We start from the raw sequence: 12809 nt of genomic DNA, 5'->3' as shown, positions 1-12809 counted from the left end.
TCTCACATCCATACATGACCACTGGAAAAACCATAGCCTTGACTAGCTGGACCTTTGTTGGCAAAGTAATGTCTCTGCTTTTGAATATGCTATCTAGGTTGGTCATAACTTTCCCTCCAAGGATTAAGCGTCTTTTAATTTCATGGCTGCAGTCACCATCTGCAGTGATTTTGGAGCCCCAAAAAATAAAGGCTGACACTGTTTCCACTGTTTCCCCATCTATTTCCCATGAAGTGATAGGACCAGATGCCATGATCTTCATTTTCTGAATGTTGAGCTTTAAGCCAACTTTTTCACTCTCCTCTCTCACTTTCATCAAGAGGCTTTTTAGTTCCTCTTCACTTTCTGCCGTAAGGGTTATTCTCTATCAGACCTCTTGGAAACACTGTTTATGTTATTTTGTTGCTTATGAACTTGACTGGTACATATTTAAAATTTGAAAATTTAAATGAGGATAATAGTTGAACTACCATCTAAACATTGAAACATTGCAGAAACCCACCAACAACTTTTTGAGTTTCAGTATCTTCTCCTTCCTTCAAACAGATGAAGATTTATTTAGAAGTCAGAAGGTCAGAATAAAAGATAGTGGAATGGTTTTAGAAAACAATGAACCATCCATCCTATATGTTTATGTTTTCCACCATACTAAACAAAAAGACAATACACCAAAGTTTAGTATGAGGATAGTATTGTTAGTGTTGTCATCCATTTGACAGAAAAATACAGAAATAAGCACTTAAAATTACCATCATTTCCTAGGAAATGCTAACATTTTGATGTACTTAATTCATACTTTGTAAAATAAAATAAATTACAAATAGTGGAGTGACATTTTCTTCTACATCCCCCGAGAAACTATTCTTATTTTGATATAATAATCACCAGTGTATTTTTTTTTTTTTGGTTTGCGTATTGGTATGCAAACAAACTTTTTAAAATTTATGGTTTTATACCTGAATATACCTTTTCTATACCTGAATTCTATTTTTAACATCTAGCCATTCAGTTCATTCAGCTCAGTTCAGTGGCTCAGTCGTATCCGACTCTTTGCGACCTCATGAATCGTAGCATGCCAGGCCTCCCTGTCCATCACCAACTCCCGGAGTTCACTCAGACTCACGTCCACCGAGTCAGATGCCATCCAGCCATTTCATCCTCTGTCGTCCCCTTCTCCTCCTGCCCCCAATCCCTCCCAGCATCAGAGTCTTTTCCAATGAGTCAACTCTTCACATGAGGTGGCCAAAGTACTGGAGTTTCAGCCTTAGGATCATTCCTTCCAAAGAAATCCCAGGGCTGATCTCCTTCAGAATGGACTGGTTGGATCTCCTTGCAGTCCAAGGGACTCTCAAGAATCTTCTCCAACACCACAGTTCAAAAGCATCAATTCTTCAGCACTCAGCTTTCTTCACAGTCCAACTCTCACATCCATACTTGACCACAGGAAAAACCACCATAGCCTTGACTAGACAGATCTTGGTTGGCAAAGTTATGTCTCTGCTTTTCAATATGCTATCTAGGTTGGTCATAACTTTCCTTCCAAGGAGTAAGCGTCTTTTAATTTCATGGATGCAGTCTCACCATCTGCAGTGATTTTGGAGCCCAGAAAATAAAGTCTAACACTGTTTCCACTGTTTCCCCATCTATTTCCCATGAAGTGATGGGACCAGAAGCCATGATCTTTGTTTTCTGAATGTTGAGCTTTAAGCCAACTTTTTCACTCTCCACTTTCACTTTCATCAAGAGGTTTTTGAGTTCCTCTTCACTTTCTGCCATAAGGGTGGTGTCATCTGCATATCTGAGATTATTGATATTTCTCCCAGCAGTCTTGATTCCAGCTTGTGCTTCTTCCAGTCCAGCATTTCTCATGATGTACTCTGCATACAAATTAAATATCTTTTTACTTAATAGTATTCCATGGCTTGTATTTAGCACATATTATCACATTTTCTTAATAATCTTTTTAACAGTATTTCATTGAATGAATATAAAGCTTTTTATGCAGTTTCTTAATGAACAGTAATTTTTTGCTATTATATACAATGCTTTAATGATTTCTTTATAGGTTGTCTGTCTTCATTGGGTAACATCACTATTTCTGTTACTTGTTATTTAAATTTTTTTAAAATATTGATTTCTGTGCCAGTTTTATATTAGTTATTGTTTGCCTGATGTATGTTTCTCATTTTATTTTAGATAATTCTTTTTTATTTTGAGGATATCTTCTGTTTCCATGATACAGTTTGACTTAATGTTAACTGACAGATGTTTTATAAATGGGCTGTTTTAATGCCTTTTAGCAATCACCTACTGATACATTTATGATTTAGAAAATTTTCTAGATGCTATAAGTTATAAAGTCTTTTAACACTCAGAACAACCTTATGATATAGGGCCTATTATTATTCATACTTATAGAAAAGAAAACTGTTGCCCAAGATCATCCAACTAGCCCACAATCTTTATTATTTTGCAGACACATTGTGGGGTTTGTTTTTTGTATCATTATTAATATTTCTCAGGAAAGGGAACACGGCACTGAAGAATGATTAAAAATAATTTTTAAAATGTATATGGCAAAATTTATTTTCCAACAACAATATCTGCCATCCCATTTGCTTTTCTCAGTGTGACTTTTTCACATGTGAGTCTAAATGGTATCTTCTCCTTTAACAGTCAGATCTTATGGCTCACTGATAGCCAATAGAATCTGAGAAAAGTGACTGCTGAAAGTAGGTCAGAAAAGGCTGTGCTACTTCCCTGTGATTCTCTTGAGACAACTACTCTGTGCTAAGTCATTCACCAGTAAAAAGTGTGACTGCCCTGAAACAGTTGTGCTATACAAACAGGCATTCTAGTCAACAGCTTAGCAGAGCTCCCAGCTGACACTTACCATCAATTATCAGCCATGTGAGTGAACAGTCTTAGATATCCACCCCAGATGAACTCACATAACTGTAAAACTTTTACCAAAGCAAACTTGGGTCTGCTTGCCTGTGCACAGTAAAGCCAACCTACTGACACTCTTCTTCCTACATTATCAGTTTTGTTACAGGGAAGAACTGACTTCATGTTGGATCTGTTTCTTTTACTTTAACCTTGCTTTCCATTGCTTTTGATCTCTAAAAACACACTGTTCTTTGATCTCTAAAAAGACACTGTTCATACCTAATGGCTGGCCTTGGGGAACCCTGCTCCTCTGCCTGAATGTTTAACCAAAAGGCCTTTGTTCAGGATCCTGTCCACTTATTGCTGTCTACAGGAAGGAAGAAATTAACTCATCTCCTCCCTGAGGCTTGCCATTCCAGGAGATATTTGTAAGATTAATGGCCTTTTATACTTTACCTCCTCACCTCACCTCCCTCCTCGCCCCCATTTCTGTTCTATAAAAGAACCTGGCATCCAAACCCCAATAAGATGGTTATTTTGAGACATTAGTCTGCAGTCTTCTTGGTCAGCTGGCTTTCTGAATAAAGTCCTATTTCTTGCCTCAACACCTGGTCTCTCAGATTTATTGGCCTGTAGTGTAGTGCAGAGGGGACTGGGATTTGGTAACAGTTTATTTCTCTTTCTTGAACCATTGCCCTAAACAAATACTGTAAATTTTCTATATTATCTCCCATGTTTAAAAACAAAACAAAACGAAAAAACTGCCTCAACTTTGCGTTCTGCTTCAACTACTTCTCCATTCCTAGGGCATATTTGCTCACCATCTTCATTCTTCACCTCTCATTTTCTCTTCAGTTTACTACAGTCTACCTTCAGTTCACATTACTCCACTGATACTGCTCTTGTTAGGTTCACCAATGACCAACAAGTTACAAAAGTTGCCAAGATCCTGACTCCTTGTCCATTGATGCTGAGTAGAAATAAGCAGACAGAGTTTGAAAGAAATAGAGAATGTGGCTTTATTCCTTTTGTCAGATAAGAGGGAGAACACAGGAGACTAACAGCTCATGAACTCTGCCCGACTCACCTAGTGGGATTAAAAGAGGGTATATAGACTGGGACTCATCGTCTGGGGTAGATAAATGATAAGGCTCAAACTAATGAAGGTCTTATATGCAGAGTACATCATGAGAAACGCTGGGCTGGAAGAAGCACAAGCTGGAATCAAGATTGCCTGGAGAAATATCAATAACCTCAGATATGCAGATGACACCACCCTTATGGCAGAAAGTGAAGAGGAACTAAAAAGCCTCTTGATGAAAGTGAAAGTGGAGAGTGAAAAAGTTGGCTTAAAGCTCAACATTCAGAAAATGAAGATCATGGCATCTGGTCCTATCACTTCATGGGAAATAGATGGGAAAACAGTGGAAACAGTGTCAGACTTTATTTTTAGGAGCTCCAAAATCACTGCAGATGGTGACTGCATCCATGAAATTAAAAGACGCTTACTCCTTGGAAGGAAAGTTATGACCAACATAACTAGATAGCATATTCAAAAGCAGAGACATTACTTTGCCAACAAAGGTCCATCTAGTCAAGGCTATGGTTTTTCCAGTGGTCAAGTATGGATGTGAGAATTGGACTGTGAAGAAAGCTGAGCACCAAAGAATTGATGCTTTTGAACTGTGGTGTTGGATGAACTGTGGTGTTGGAGAAGACTCTTGAGAGTCCCTTGGACTGCAAGGAGATCCAACCAGTCCATTCTAAAGGAGATCAGTCCTGGGTGTTCTTTGGAGGGACTGATGCTAAAGCTTAAACTCCAATATTTTGACCACCTCATGCAAAGAGTTGACTCATTGGAAAAGACTCTGATGCTGGAAGGGATTGGAGGCAGGAGGAGAAGGGGACGACAGATGATGAGATAGCTGGATGGCAACACAGACTCGATGGACATGAGTTTGAGTAAACTCCAGGAGTTGGTGATGGACAGGGAGGCCTGGCGTGCTGTGATTCACGGGGTTGCAGAGTCGGACACGACTGAGTGACTGAACTGAACTGAATGAAGATCTTGCATCCTTCTTCCTGCATTATTTCAAAATAGTCTCAGCTGGTGTCAGCTGTGTTCGTTTGTCTCTGGGTTATTGACCAGCAACCTTCCTTCTGAAATACAAACAGCTATAAGGGTTTTTGTTTTTTTTTTTTGGCTGCAAGAGAGTTCAGAGAGAATAAACACCAGGTGCAGGATATAATTTACACAGTGTGGAGGTGGAGGGGGGGTGATAGGTTAACTTTGTGAAGGACAAATCTAGGTACCAACACTGCAGATTAGTAAGTTAAAAAACTAAGATTGATCAGCTCTTTCAGGCTCATTTGTCCTGTTCTCTGTTCTCTTTACTTGTTCTCAGGAGAGGAAAAACTTCATTTCTTTTTTGCTGCAACACAAATCTGATAGTCAATGTCCTGTATTTTCCGCAGCAGTGGTGCCATTGACTCTCCTTCCCTTTGGAAATCTCTTTACTGATCTTGCAATATTGGATCTCCCTCTAGTTATTCCTTCATAACTATTCTTTGTTAGCTCTTCACTGGAAGATGAGAAAGTGCCTCAGAGCTCTGTCTTAGATGATCTCTTCTTTTTCTCCTGGTTTAAAAAAAAATCTTTTTAGCAACCTCAAGTAGAAAGGGTTGAATTAAGTACACACCTAAATTTATGACATTATGGAGTATTAGATCCATTCTTAATTTATTTTAATATTTATTTCCGTTTCTATTCATCCCCTGTGCTTCCCCAGTGGCTCAGTGGTAAAGAATCTGCTTACAGTCCTGGAGACACCGGTTTGATTCCTGTGTCAGGAAGATCCTCTGGAGTGGCTATCCACTCCAGTAATCTTGCCTAAAGAATTCCATGGAGAGAGGAGCCTGGCAGCTACCGTCCATTGGGTCACAAAGAGTCCGACATGACTGTAGTGACTAAGCACATTCATTCCCTATACCTTTTTTCTTTTTGGACCTAAACACTCAGAGCCAGCCCTGCAAAGATAGAAGAAAACATAGAGCTGCAAGTGCCAAAGGCCTGGTGAAATGAATAAACAATTACTGAGCAAGCAGAGTTCATCAAACAGAGTGAGACCATATTCTTTCAACTTCAACAGTTTAATGAAATGAAAACAACAGAGCAAATATTGTACGAATTAATCTCTACTAAATTTTAATTTTTATAAACTTTTATTACTCCCAATAATGCAGATTTTTTAAAACTTAAATGTAGAGAAATATGGAAATATTCAGTGTCTCCTGTAAAGTAAACATACTGTAAAGTGTGCCGCTCTTGAAGTCATTCAGTTGGAAAAGGACCTGATTAAAGGATTAACAAGTAACCAAATTCCAATGAGGGTGAAATGCAGCTGCTCCGCTCCTGACACATTAGTTACCCCATAAATTCCTTGTCCCACAGCCTCACATTTTTCAGGCTCAGAGGAGGAAGAAAAAAAATTATTAATTTCTTTTTTTCTCAAGAAAATCTTCCAGAGAAAAGGAATGTGGCCATCTTTAACTTTGCTGAAGCCCCTCTGAAGCAACTCTTTCTACTAGATTTTTAGGAAGACTAGAAAGACAAGTAGCCATGGCTGAAATGTAGCTTTGTAATAGTTAAACATTTTACAAGCTTTTGGTGCCCTTTCTCTCACAGATGCCCAGGGACCTCATGCTATCCTTCAATTTATAAAGTTATTGACTATGTTATTCTACTCAGATCTGTTTTCTCCTGTCTAACCTCATACAAAAAGTTAATTTTCTCTTTCATTCTCCTCCAACCCAAAGAACATCAAATCCACATTATTCAGGTCTTACAAAATGTAGCTACTTTATAATTCAAATTTCATTTAGATTTGTATTGTCAAAAAAAAAAAAAAAAAGGAAGGCAAGATGAGTCTTGAAAATTGTCACCTAATTGGAGAAGCAGTAATACTGATTCTCCCTGCTATGGGGACTGGGGAAATTCCTGGGAGGCAACAGTACAAAATATTTTTACCTATTCTACTGAGAGTGAACTGAGACAAGACCAGGGTCTTGCCAGTAAAGTAACTAAAGTGATAATGATCATTGCCTATCAGTCCACAAGCATGTTGTTGCAGACTGCATAGAACCACATGATTCATCATTAACTCTTACATAATCTACTTGCTTGATGTACGTTTCTCTGGCTCAGACCTGGTAAGTTTGATCCACTCCATTAATGTTCTTGAAACATCTTAAGATAACAGTTATCAGCATCCTCATAGTCAATCTTAATGAATTAACACATTGTTTTAACTAGATCATTTGTGAAGTGGGTCAACAATGTCATATATAGAGTCAGGGTTTGAAATTTTTAAAAAAATTTTTTAAATAATTGAAGCAGACAGACTGTTACTCGGGTAATAATATCCTATCAGATGTACTTTTTGAGTAGAAGGGAAAAAGTTTGCAGTTATCAAGCAGACAATTGTGTGTAAGTTTCAGGCTATTTTATCTGTGACTAAACTGCCAATGAATACTTCCATAGGATTTGTCTTTCAGATAAATAACATTCAAAATAAGCACATGACATGTTATGGGAAAAAGTTATTCAATTCCTAGGCTGAAAGAACAAAAAGTGAAGATCACTTGTTTAGTGTCACATGGGGCATGCAGACACCAGTGGAACAACCATTTCAGAAACAGACAGACCTTGCTAATTCCACACATCGAATGAGTGTGAAATCACCTATGGGCACAAGGCAGAAGCAAAAATAAATCCTCTCTAAGTTAATGTACTGCTAGCTTAAGCTTCAGATTACTGCAGTCTTTTTTCTTTCCAAGTCATTTCTTTTTTTTTGAAGTATAATCATTTACAATGTAATGTTAGTTTCTTCAGTTCAGTTCAGTTCAGTCACTCAGTTATGTCTGACTCTTTGTGGCCCCGTGAATTGCAGCACGCCAGGCCTCCTTATCCATCACCAACTCCTGGAGTCAACCCAAACCCATGTCCGTCAAGTCGGTGATGCCATCCAGCCATCTCATCTCTGTCATTCCCTTCTCCTCCTGCCCCCATTCCTTCCCAGCATTAGGGTCTTTTCCAATGAGTCAACTCTTTGCATGAGGTGGCCAAAGTTTTGGAGTTTCAGCTTCAACATCAGTCCTTCCAATGAACACCCAGGTCTCATCTCCTTCCAGTGTATATCAAAGTGATTCAATTATACATATGTATATTACTTTTTGTACTATTTTCCATTATTGGTGTTTATAGGATATTGCAGGGAGAACGCAATGGCAACCCACTCCAGTACTCTTGCCTGAAAAATCCCGTGGACAGAGGGGCCTGGTAGGCTGCAGTCCATGGGGTCGCTAGGAGTCGGACACGACCAAGCGACTTCACTTTCACTTTTCACTTTCCTGCACTGGAGAAGGAAATGGCAACCCACTCCAGTGTTCTTGCCTGGAGAATCCCAGGGATGGGGAGCCTGGTGGGCTGCGGTCTATGGGGTCGAACGGAGTCGGACACGACTGAAGTGACTTAGCAGCAGCAGCAGCAGGATATTGCAGATAGTTCCCTGTGCTATACAGTAGGACTTTACTCTTTATCTATTTCATATATAGTAGTTTGTATTTGCTGACTTTTTGGCCAACCCATTATGAGCTGTTTGAATGTTTTGGAAATTAAGCCCTTTTGGTCACATTGTTTGCAAATACTTTCTCATATTCCATATCGCTTCGTTTCCTTTGCCATGCAAAAGCTCTAAAGTTTGGTTTGATCACTTTCCTTTATTTTTGTGTTTTATTTCTATTGCCTTGGGAAACTGACCTTCTCTTCCAGTAGAAGAGCCACTAGGTATCCCTTCACAGGAGCTATCCCCCATGAAGTGTACACTGTGGTGTCATCTGTCACCCATTGTGCTGGCTCACAAAGTACATGGTTGGTTGTTACTGCCCTCAGACCCATCTCTACCAGGGAAATGCAGGTGATTGCGCTGGGTGTCCTTTAGGCACTGTGCTCACAAAGTCGCCAGTGCAGATTCATCAGTACAGATTCTCTGTAGTCAGGCATTGGGACCGCTATAGTTGTACATTTACATCTGCTGTCGGGACTATGGAATCATTTCAGGCCCAGCCTTGCCTCTACATGTGCCCACCCACAAAGTTTGCAGCTGCTACCATGGGACCCACTCCAGCTGTGGGAGCACTAATAACCCACCCCGAAGTTCATCAGGTACTGAGCTCACAAATTGGCCACTGATGGTGTAAATCTGGATCACAGCTTCTGGGCATAGGCTCAGATTTCAGCCCTGCCTCTGCTTGTGGACAACCCACCATTGCTTGCACACTGGAGCCTTGCCTGCAGCGAGCATGCTGAAAACGAGACCATTATGGTGGGGCCATGTCCTTCCTTTTATACTTGTGTTAACGATAGGGCTTCTCTGATGGACCAGGGCCCCTCCCATCTACACCCTTGGTTGCTGCTTGGACCGTACTCCAGACCCTTCAGGCTGTTTCCATGGAGCCATCCCCAGTACTCTCCCCTGGTCTCTCTGCTGAAGTTCAGATTTCTGCACACCAGCAGACTAGCACCTCAGACTGGGGAGCGCAGGAAGGTAGCCAGGACTGTCTGTGCTTGTCTTTCTCCTTTCTGCCTGCGACAGTCTGGCTGCTACACTCTGCTCTGAGCCTCTGAAGCTCCTAATCTATCTTGTCTGTCATCTCAGGCTCTGAAGGGTGTTCCTAAGGTAAGGGAAACTTTCCTCTTTCACAGCTCCCCTTCAGGGATGCTGGTCCCCTACCAATCCTTTGCTTTTTTCTTTCATCCTACCTGGTTACATTGTAACCTGTCATGTAGCTTTGGAGCTCTTCTGCCAGCATTCAGTAGGTGTTCTGTGAGAATTGTTCCACACGTAAATGTATTTATTTTTGATGCTTTTGTGGGAGGTGGTAAGATCCACATCCTTCTGTTCTGCCTTCTTGATTTTTTTTTAATGCAGTTTTGAGCACTCAGTTTAAAATAGTCATACGTAAATTAGGTAACATGAGTTCCTAAACCCAAATAAATAACCATCAAAACAAACCTATAAAGGAAAAGGTTGGTACATTTGATATGCTAAAATTCAGAATATCTTTTCATCAAAAGGCATCACTAAGAAAGCAAAAAGGCAAGCCAGAGAGTGGACGTTATTTGCAATATATATAAAGAATAAAACTCATATCCAATGTCAGTTAAAAAAAAAAAAAAACAAAGACAACCCAAATGAAAATTGAGCAGTATACAGAGGAAGAAAAGCAAATGTGAATGAGGTGCCCACCTTTATTTATAATCAAAGAATGCAGATTAAAATGATAGTGGGATAGAGTACACATCCACCAGCAAGTACTGGGTATACCAACAATGTACATGTTGATGAGGATGTAACAGAAAAGAAATTTCTATACACTGTGTCAAGTAAAAGTAAAATGCTTTGGAACATAACTTTGTTTCAGAAAATTAAAAATAAGCATAACCAGTATATAATTCCTATACATGCTCGTATGTATGTGCGCTTCATTGTACTAATATACATGCTCATATGAATGTGCACTACACTATACTAAGCTCGTATGTACATGCACTCAGTTGAGTTCAGCTCAGTTCAGTTGCTCAGTCGTGTCCGACTCTTTGCGACCCCATGAATCGCAGCACGCCAGGCCTCCCTGTCCATCACCAACTCCCGGAGTTCACTCAAACTCACGTCCATTGAGTCAGTGATGCCATCCAACCATCTCATCCTCTGTCGCCCCTTCTCCTCCTGCCCCCAATCCCTCCCAGCATCAGGGTCTTTTCCAATGAGTCAACTCTTTGCATGAGGTGGCCAAAGTACTGGCGTTTCAGTTTCAGCATCAGTCCTTCCAATGAACGCCCAGGACTGATCTCCTTTAGAATGGACTGGTTGGATCTCCTTGCAGTCCAAGGGACTCTCAAGAGTCTTTTCCAACACCACAGTTCAAAAGCATCAGTTCTTCGGCGCTCAGCCTTCTTCACACTACACTGTACTAATATACAAGCTCACATGTATGCACACTATGTTGTAGTAAAATACATGCTCATATGTATGTGCACTACACTGTGCTAATATACATGCTCATTTGTATGTGTACTACATTGTACTAATATATCCAAGGCTGATCATAGCAGCATTATTCAAAATATTTGGTTGGCCATAAAGTTCATTTAGGTTTTTCTGTAGCATCTTATGGAAAAGCCCTAACAAGCTTTTTGGGCACCCAATATTGAAAAACTGGGAACACCCAAATGTCCATCAACAGTAGAATGGATAAATGAAAACAAGTGAATTAGAACACCATGGAATAACACAGATTAATAAAATACTGAAGAAAAGAAGCAAATTTCAAAGAAAAAACCCAGCATAATTCATTACAGTAAAGCTTACTGTAAATGAATAAAAAGAAGCAAAGAGGCAAAACTAAAGCTTATTTATTAATTTTTGGCTGCACTGGGTCTTTGTTGCCGTGCATGGACTTTTCTCTAGCTGCAGTGAGCAGGGGCTACTCTCTAGTTGCCGTGTACAGGCTTCTCATTGCGGTGGCTTCTCCTGCTGCAGAGCACAGGCTCCAGAACATGCAGGCTTCAGCAGTTGCACTGTGTGGCCCAGTAGTTGTGGCTCGTGGGCTCTAGAGTGCAGACTCAGTAGCTGTGGTACAAGGGCTTGGTTGCTCTGAGGCACGTGGAATCTTCCCCAGTCGGGGATTGAACCTGTGTCCCCTGCATGGCGAGGAGATTCTTAACCTCTGAACCACCAGGGAAGTCCAAAACTAAAGGGTTACAAGGTTGCTTGTACGAATGGCGATTACCTCTGTGAAGAGACTTTTGGCAATGGACACACGTAGACTTTTGGGGCCCTGGCAATTTTTTTTTTCATAGTCTGAGTGGTAAATACATGAGTACTTGCTTTACAGTAAGTTATTGGACTGTATACTTGGGTTTTACGTGCTTTAGTTTTTGGTGTTATAGCCCACAATGAAAAAACAAATGAAACAGCTCTCTGTATACTGACATTAAATAATTATTGAGTTTATGTTGTAAATGAAAACCTGGAGTGTGGAAAAGTGTATAAAATTGGCTACTATTTATGAAAAAAAAGGAAGGAGGTATGAGGGAGGGAGAGAGAGAAAGCAGGAGAGAGGTGTTCATAAAAGAAGAGGGAATAAAAAACCTGGTTATCTTGGGGGAAATAGCTGGCTAAGGGACAAGATTAGAAGAAAACTGACTCCACGCCTATTATACAGAGTGAAGTAAGCCAGAAGGACAAACACCAATACAGTATACTAACGCATATATATGGAATTGAGAAAGATGGTAACGATAACCCTGTATACGAGACAGCAAAAGAGACACTGATGTATAGAACAGACTTATGAACTCTGTGGGAGAGGGAGAGGGTGGCAAGATTTGGGAGAATGGCATTGAAACATGTGAAATGTCATGTATGAAACGAGATGCCAGTCCAGGTTCAATGCAAAATAAATAAATAAATAAATAAATTTAAATAAAGTGAAAAAAAAAAAAAGAAAAAGAAAACTGACTATTCATTGTATACCCTTTTGTACTTTTTGTATTTCATAAAATGTAAATGTATTAGCTATTCTGTGTGTGTGTGTGTGTGTGTGTGTGTGTACTCAGTCATGTCTCACTCTTTATGACCCCATGGACTGTATCCTGCCTGGGTCCTCTGTTCATGGAATTTTCCAGGCAAGAATACTGGAGTGGGTTGCCATTTCCTACTCTAGGGGATCTTCCCAAGCCAGGGATCAAACCCCTGTCTTCTATGTCTCCTGCATTGCACGTGGATTCTTTACCACTGCTACATGGGAAGCTCATTAACTATTCTAAATAAATAAGTAAACGTTTCTGAAAAAAAATT

This window comes from Bos taurus, chromosome 16, assembly GCF_002263795.3.
Source record: "Bos taurus isolate L1 Dominette 01449 registration number 42190680 breed Hereford chromosome 16, ARS-UCD2.0, whole genome shotgun sequence".
In the NCBI taxonomy this organism is placed as follows: Eukaryota; Metazoa; Chordata; class Mammalia; order Artiodactyla; family Bovidae; genus Bos; species Bos taurus.
This window is presented reverse-complemented; position numbering follows the sequence as displayed.